Consider the following 9,231-nt stretch of genomic DNA (forward strand, 5'->3'; position numbering starts at 1 on the left):
GTTTGTGCCTGGCATAAAATAAATACAGCTTAAATATCTTCTAGAAAAAAAAATCTACTCATTTATTGTCCTGCACTAGGTGCTGTACCCCTAAACTGAAGTAAACACTAGCCAGAGGGATACAATATGCTGACTGATTTGAGACAATCAGGATCTATCCCTCGGCATATGGGGTAGAGGGGAATTTAGGGGTATGGAAGGTTTCCCATGAAGCACTTGGAGGGCATGTGAGAGGCATAGATATCTGAATAAAATAAGGTGACTTTTATCAATGTGAAGGCCTTGGCACAACATATCTCAGAATAGCAAATATCCACTACAGCCAGAGAACAAATCTTTATTTCTGGGCTCTAGATTCTCTTCCATTGGTCAATGTTTCTAATTTTTATATCAGTACCATACTGTTTTTATTACTATAGCTTTGTAGCATAGTTCAAAATCAGAAAGTGTGATCCCTCCAGCTTTTATTTTCTTGAGGATTGCTTTTGATATTTGGAGTATTTTGTGATTCCATAGAAATTTTACGGTTGTTTTTTTCTACTTCTGTGGAAAATATCATTGGAATTTTGATAGGGATGTACTTAATCTATGGATGGCTTTGAGTAATATAGACAATTTAACAATATTAAGTCTTCTGATCTATGAACATGGGGTATCTTTCCATTTGTTTATGGTTTCTCAATTTATTTCACTGAAGTCTTATAGTTTTCCCTATACAACTCTTTTGCCTCCTTGTTTAAATTTATTCCTAAGTATTTTATTATTTTAGATGTTATTGTGCATGAGATTGTTTTTTTAAATTTATTTTTATTTTTCAGGTACTTCATTGTTAGTATACATGCATGCAACTGTTTTATGTTTGTTGACTTTGTATCCTGCAACTTTACTAAATTCATTGATTAGTTCTAACAGTTTTTCAGTGAACTGTGAGTATATTATACTAAGTGAAATAAATGAGACAGAAAAAGACAAATACTATATAATATTACTTACATGTGAAATCTCAAAAAGCCAAAATCATAGAAATAGAGAGATTGATGGTTACCAGAGGCTGAGGGGCAGGGGAAATTGGAAGATGCTGGCCAAAGGGTATAAACTTCCAGTTATAGGATGAATAACTTCTGGGAACCTAATATACATGATGGTTATTATTATAGTTAATACTGGATTATACACTTGAAAGACAGTAAGAGAGTAAATCTTAAATTCCCTCATCATAAAAAAGAAATGGTAATTACATAATATGAATGAGGTGTTAGCTAATGCTATGTTGGTAAATAATTTGCAATATATAAATGTATCAAATCAACGTGTACACTTTAAACTTATACAATGTAATATATCAGTTACATCTCAATAAATATGGAAATAAAATAGTATTCCTTTTTCAAAGAACTAAACAGGGCTCCGCCACACATTCATTAAAAAAAAAAGAGGAAAGATCCTAGGGTATATTGGTCTTAAGAGCTTCCCTGCCACAAGAGACACATGGGCACCCTCATGCCTTCATTAAATTTTGAGTTAAACTGTTACCTTGGATATTTATACAGTATTAAATTTTTAAAAAAACTGTTGAGATAAATTTGATTAACTTCTTCAGCCATCACTTGGGAGGACGTGCATTATTTTATTTAATGTTCATTTTAGAAAGTTCTATGTCAGGAGGTGACAAACTATTTCCCTCAAGGGTCAGATGCCAAATATTTTAGGCTTCCTGGGCCATAGAGTCACTGTACCAACTATTCAACTCTGCCATAGTAGCAAGAAAGTAGGTATATACAATAGGTAATCAAATAGGTATGACTGTATTTCAATAAACCTTTATTTATAAGAAGAGGCAATGGAGTGAATTTGGCCCATGGCGTGTAGTTTGCTGACCTCTGCTCTCTATGATAAATTCTTCATAAAAGGAAATTAAAAAAAATGACAGTCTCTTTACTTGAACTTGTACATTTCTTTTTATCTGTGAAAACTATAAATCATCCTGTTTTGCCTTCTGCTACCAGGAAATTCAGAGCTAAATTTAGTGCTCACTTTAGTTAAGTATCGCTCTTCATTCTTTGGTATATAAATCTATCTCTTTTGATATGGTTTCATATCTCTGCTTTTATGCCATATAACTTTCTTATTCCGTGTATAGTTTAATATTATGAAATCTTCAAATCATTTTTAGAAATAAAGCATAAATTATACTTAAATCTTTCAGTTCTATCACTCGCACACACAGGCACATGCACCAAAGTCCCAATCTCTTTCAAATCTATTTTACAAATGAGCAAACCGAGACCCAGAAATGATCATAATTATAAAACACAGAAGGACTACTTCCTTGACTAACACTTTGGTCTCCTATGCCTGAATGCAGTTTATTCTATAAGTAGGATAGTATAAATAAAAATACAAATAATAATGTATCCCAGAAGTGCCACATTATCACAAAGCTAATTGCTAGTTTTACCTGAAACAACACATCACTAGTCATCATTTTCTTTCTTTTTCCTCCCCTCTTTCTTTGTCTGCTCTCTCTCCTTTGCCTATTTTCCTGTCTTCTGATACAGAAGTGCAGTGTGTTATCTCACACCCTACATCCTTACAGGCTCATCTCTCACATTGGTTTTATTCGTATAATACTGGTATTCTTTTTGTTATTATTGATATTATAGGTATTTTTCTAATATCGATATTATTCTTATAGGCTCCTCTCTAATATTGGTATTCACCTGTGCTCTTAAAGTCCCTTTGTCTCCCTTTTTACCCTCTTCAGTTGTATGTGGACTCCATAGCTTTCCCTGTTTTGCTTCTACCCTTATGGGGTTTTTGCTTCTATGTCAGGTTCCAAGAGTCCTTCCTAGCCTGTGCTGCCACTTTCAGCCCTGACTTGCTGTGATCCCTCAGATGTTTGGGATTATAGTTCCTTTTATGGACTTTGGCTTTGATCTATGGCTGTCAACTTAATCCTCTCTCCTATTCTTTGCTCCAATCTGCAGCCATATTTTTTTTAAAAACCTTAGGCTAAAGAACAACCTCATGCAATCTTCAAAATTGGGCCTTGGTTGCCTTGGAAGACAAAATGCAAGGGAGAGAGAAAACAACTACGCAGAAGAGTAAATCAAACAAATGCAGTCAGGTTGGTGTGCACTGAGTTTAGCTCATTAGCTTCTGTTCACTACCATGTCAGCTGGAAACTGTATAAACCTCCCTCAAAAGACAACTGCAAGTCTATAAAACACTAAGCATTAACATGCAGCAAGAACAAATTTAATGGAGAAACTCATAATGTTCTCACCACACTAGGCTCTATGAAATTATCCAAAAAATAATTACATAGAAAACAAAGCATTTTAATTTATCTTTAGGGATTATTATTGGAAAGTTCTTCAACTCTATGATTTGGACTTTTTCACGAGAGCTATTTTATTTTGATTTTAAAAAGTAACTGGAGTCAAATATTTCTATTTGATGCAAAAATTTTCCAAAAGACTAAGCCTTTTTGAGTACAAATTTCATTAGGGACCAAATAAGAAACTGAGCATATATTTCACTGAAATTTTCTCTTTCCCACTGAGACTATGAGGATAAATTAGGTTAAAAACAAACACTTAGAAAATCAAGTAGTTTTGAAAATACACTCTGAAGCTTTGTTCATAGAGTTGAGACATAGATTCACCAATATCTGATTAATTTTATTAAAATTGAGCAATCTTAATGTGGAGGCCCACATTCTCACAATGCTATGTGCTTTGGGTATCACTAAAGCAAGGCCCTATGAAGACAGTCATTGAAAAAAATTACAAATTATATTTCAAAGAAAGTCTCAGTTATTGTTATCATAAGAAAAATCAGAATTTTCTATCGTTTAATATTGTTTTTATTTAGGAGCGGTGGCCATAAAGCTTTTTAGGAATTAGATCTCTAATAGTCTCATTTTAACACAGCCCATGTGCATGAAATTTTTGATTCAAAATAATTTAAATTAAAAGTCATCCAATCAAAAAAAGCACATTTTAAAATTTTCTAGTCCAATTACAATATAACTCAATTGAAATATAAACAGAGCTCTCTGGGAACACTTCTATTACATGAAGAAATTTATATTATAGTTTGCATTATTAATACCTTTAATCCATTTGGATATTTGAGATCACATTTTTAAATTGCTTTATGAGTTTTTCTTCAAAAAGTAAATCCATGATATGAGCCAGGTTTATTACTGGCTAGTTTAAGAAGAGCGATGGGAATTTCAAAGAGGTGAACTGCCTGACTAAAATTCACACAGGTAGGCCTATGACTGAACCAAGATTAAAAAGCATTTCTCAGAACTTGAAACATTTAAACACATTATCAGTGCATAAAATTAATCAATCACCAATAGCAATGGTGGTATCCAAAAAGAAAACCTCCCAAGACACTATGCCGGAAGAGTCTGAAATTAAAATTCAAGTAGTTTTATGTTGTGTTATCATGACATTAAGAATTTTCAGCCGAAGTTTCTCACATAAGAATAGAGAATACGTGGTCCAAGATAAGCTATCTTAATTAATTTTTACCCTTGGCTTTAGCATATTAAGAAATCTGGCAAACTACTAAAAGCAAAACAATTCTGTTTACACGTCAAGGTCATTAGTTGCATCTGATAGTTATTTGTTTCATCACAGAAAAAGAATTTCTAAAATAGCCATCTGATTAAGTTTGAAAATGTAACTAAGAGTGTTGTTTTCTGTTTTAGTTCAAAATATAACAACAATAGAGTCAGAAGCAACATTCACTTTCAATAAGTATTTTAATAAAATAATGGAGACATACCTGGAAGGGACGCTGACAAATTGCTGGATCATAGTGTTTGGTTATCTCATGGCTGTATGAAAGGTATGATAATTTGAAATGCACTTACATGTCTTGTGCATATACTAGAGCCATAAACAATGGGTGAGACTCTGGGAGACCTATATGAAAGAGCTACGGTACATTCAATCCAATTTTTTCTCTCTGACAGCAGCACTAAGCATGTTTATTCTTTTAAATAAATACCTCAGATATGTACTCATATATGCTCAAATATCTATATCTATATCTATATCTATATCTATATCTATATCTATCCCTTTCAATAAACTATACAATCTCCAGGTAACAATTACATATTCCAAGGCCTGCTCTCTATTATTTTTTAAACTTCTTGAAACATTAGTTCCTTTCACAATGTTAAAACAAAAATAATAGGGGCAGGAAAAGTTACCTTGCATTTCACTCCCTGTTCCTGACAGATGTGTCTTTTTCTCCACGTGAAAAATATTCCCCTTCTCTTTTTCTTGTCTCTCCCTAAAATTGCTCTCCCCACTCCATCTCTTGTTAATAGGATGTTCCTGTAATTGAAAAGAGGGATGACTAAGCCTAGTGACCCAGGAGCTGCCAGCTGTTTCTCAAAGGGTAGAACTGTCAAGGGAAAGAAAAGAGCACCATAGTTTCCTTTCACATTCTCCTCTACAATTTAAGTGCTTCCTCTTTTTAATTTCCCTGCCCAGATGAAATAGTAGATAGTACTTCTTTTGCCTCCGTTTCTGCTTCTGTTGCCTGGTGTTTCTACTTCAGCAAAGGTCAAAGAGACGAATGCCCAGACTATTAATCTAGCACAGGGAGCAGCAAGTCCCATCTCTAATGATGATGTATAATAACTATGAGTTAAGAGGAAATCTTCTGCTTTGTGCTTTATTAACTACACTTCATTTTTTATACTTATCAAACTTAGTCCAACTTAGAAATTTATCAATATTTCTTTTCTTCTTATCTCCTCTTCCTTTTAACTAATGCAGAAACCACTTAAAATAATTAACTGTTGGAAACGGACTTGGAATATGTACAGTTGCTTTGAAGCCCAGTTTCAGTTCAATTCTACCTTCAAATGCATGATTCTTCTTAAGGCACAGGCCTGTGGACCTTTATGAAATTAACAGTATACACACAGTATGGAGAATTATTCTAGAAATCCACCGGTCTATAATTTCCAAGAGAAAAACCATCCCTATCTCATTCAGTTATATTCCCAGAGCCCAGTACCATTCAGGCACTTGATATCTATCTTTTGAGTGAATAAATAAATGTCTTGATCCAGCAAGTCATTAAAAAATTCCAATAGTGTTTGTCTTTATAACCTTATTACACAGAACTTAAGAACTTACTTAAATTCAAGTGACATTTTATAGTAAACTATAAGGAATAGGACATTCACACGGGATTCTGTGTGATTAAGTTATTATTGTTGTTGTTATTATTATTATTATTATCATAAATGATGTTGCTGTGAAATGAAGATATCCCTCTCCCACCTAAATCATAACCTACATCAGAAAATCAGAGCAGAATGGTTTCTCAAAAGAGCTGTTGTTTGTTTATTATTACAGGTGTTCCACATATGAACAATATCCAACCTGCTCTTCATTACAGTGGCAGAGTACTAATAGTACTCTGATTTCAATGGATGTTTAGTTTTTCAGAACATATTCCTAAGAGGCTTACCAGTCGGTTATTGTGGAGAGTAAATTATATATAATTATTTCCATAAGCATTCACTGAGCACCATTTATGTGTAGAATAATGTTCTAGGTCCTAATGAATTCATCCAATGACTAGGAAACAACAAATTAGTCATCAAAGTAAAGAAAGAGAAAACCAATTTATCCACAATGAAAACCACTCCACCTTCTTCAATACGATTTGTAATGTTTTTATTCAAACTCATCTTAGCAACATTTCAAAAACTTGTATGAAGGGGGAAAATGAAAAGTTGTAAAAGTTTACTATTATTCAGTTGGAGTATGCAAGCATGTCTGTGTTAATGTGACAGCTACCTGTAACTGTAGGTAAGTTTAAACTACTTATCCTTCTATTTTAGCTCTTCTGTTCCTTCCAAAGGGCTTTGATGTGATCCTATCTTGGAATTATTTCCTGTCTTAGCAGGAGCCCTCATTGCTGGCTCATTTTCATTGTCTTGGTTACCCTCCTCAGGTTTTCCCCAGCCTGAGTTCTAGTGGTCTGTCTGATGGACTGGACTTCCTTCACACTGTATTGCACTACAAAGTCTGGCATGAGATTAGCATTACAAAGTATGACATAAGATTAGGTCATTGTCAACTATATAAAAATGAGTTGCCTTCTACACTTCTGCTCTCTGGGAAAGGGCTGGCTTCTTGGGAATAAAATCAATCTTAGCAGTCACACAGGACCCTCCATGCAGGCCTCATGTTGTCACCATCTTGAAATTCATAATAATTTTATCTTTGAATTTATGTTTTATAAGTGAAGTTGAATGGGACAAGGGAGTATGCTTACGAGCAGAGAGGATATGCAGAAGATAGAAAAAAAGCTTCATATTTTAGTACCTTTATGGGACTTTCTATGTGTTTTGTGTAAAAGAGCTCCTGCATTATTTTTTTTTTTCATTTTGAACTGGGCTCTCCAAAAAATGTAGTCAGTCTTGTTCTGAGGAGAAATATGTGAAAGTAGGGTACGAACTATAATTTTTCCTAAAAACTTCAGAGAATTTGATTTTCAAAACTGCTCTTTGAATACCCTTACGAAAGTTATGCTATAGTGAATCTTTATGATAAATACAGTACCTATCTAGTAAAGCAATTTAATTATCACAGGTTCTATTAATTACCATAATAAACTCCACTCCAATAGGACTCTAGGTAGACAAGTCTTCCAGCCTCAGGCCTCTCCTCATTAAATTGCAATTAGCATGATAAATGGGAAGAGTGATTTTGCTGCAGCCAGTATTAGTCCTACTTACTCCAGAGATGACATACTTACTCCAGAGGTGACAGAGGAAGCCATCAGAGACCAGAATTATATATATTTAAATAAAAAAGAAAACAATAGGGTTTCCTGTCATCTAGCCATTAGGCCAACATCTGTGTGCTTACACATTTCAGCTGTAAATGAAGAAGACCTCAAATAAGTACCAGTGTTAACATTGGTAAGGCAATCTGGTAACTAAACGCAGCCTTTCCTTGGAAGGTCATAAGTTATGTGAGAATTCAAGATAACTATAATCGTAATGTATTAACTGGAAATCTTACTAAGTAAGATGACTGGTATGGATAGCCTCCAAAACACTGTGCACTCTGAATCAAGTGATAAAATATTTTATAATGGCCGACAGTATAGCCTCAACAATATTACAGAAGAAGGCTTTCATGTTTATGGCTTCACTGAAGCATAAAGCAAAGACAAATTACAATATTTGATTTTAATCTGTAATAATGTTACAATACCAGCAATCAGATTCCAGCAGAATCCCTGTACCATTGTAGCATACTTTTTTTTAAGGTGAGGCAACCCTTAACAGATTGTAAGGATCTTGTCAACTTACAATTCCTTATTTTTATTTTTATATTTTTTACATCTACAGCACCTGGTCTTCCTAGGTGGCCTTCCATCCAAGTACTAACCAGGCCCCACCCTGCTTAGCTTCCGAGATCAGAGGGGATAAGGCTTGTTCAAGGTGGCGTGGCCATAGACACATACTCACTTTTCACATGAGTTTCTTTCAACGGGTTTTTGTTCCCTAATATCAAATACTTCCCCAAGACAAGATGTTTTGAAAACTGTCATTTTAATAAATGAATTTTCAGGGGGAAAAAAGCTTACTCAAAATACCATACCTAGCTCTGCTAGCATTTTAAATTATTTTAGAAGAAGTACCGTCTACTTCATATTGGATTTTACCCAGTCAGTTCTGGAAAGGATAGTTATTTTTCCTTCTCTATTCTCCTCCAAACACTCCATCACTTTTAACCAAGGATGTGAAATATCTACACACTGAAAACCATGGGACACTGAGGAAAGAAATTGAAAATGACACAAATAAATGGCAAGATATCCCATGTTCATGGATCAGAGCTGTTAATATTGTTAAAATGTCCATATTAACAAACGGAGACTCATGGACACGAACTATAGGCTAGTGGTCACCAGAGGACTATAGAGTAGTGGTTACTAGTGGGGTGGGGTAAGAGAGGGGAGGTAAATGGAGATTAATGAAGAGCTATTATCAAAAATACAAGAGATAAGTGTGGTGAGGGTGTAGAGAAAAGCAAACTCTTATGCACTGTTGGTGGTTTTGATTTGCATTTCTCTGATGATTTAGTGATGTTGAGCACCTGCTCATGCACCTGTTGGCCATTGATATTTCTTCTTTGGAAAAATGTCTATTCGGGTGATTTGCCCATT

At 34.3% G+C, this 9,231-nt stretch overlaps 1 pseudogene; it reads right to left on the reverse strand.

The window, feature by feature from the left end:
* Positions 1–8,401: 8,401 nt before the first annotated feature.
* Positions 8,402–8,520, reverse strand: LOC118608495 (annotated as a pseudogene).
* Positions 8,521–9,231: the final 711 nt, after the last annotated feature.

This window comes from Rousettus aegyptiacus, unplaced genomic scaffold, assembly GCF_014176215.1.
Source record: "Rousettus aegyptiacus isolate mRouAeg1 unplaced genomic scaffold, mRouAeg1.p scaffold_m13_p_9, whole genome shotgun sequence".
Classification (NCBI taxonomy): Eukaryota; Metazoa; Chordata; class Mammalia; order Chiroptera; family Pteropodidae; genus Rousettus; species Rousettus aegyptiacus.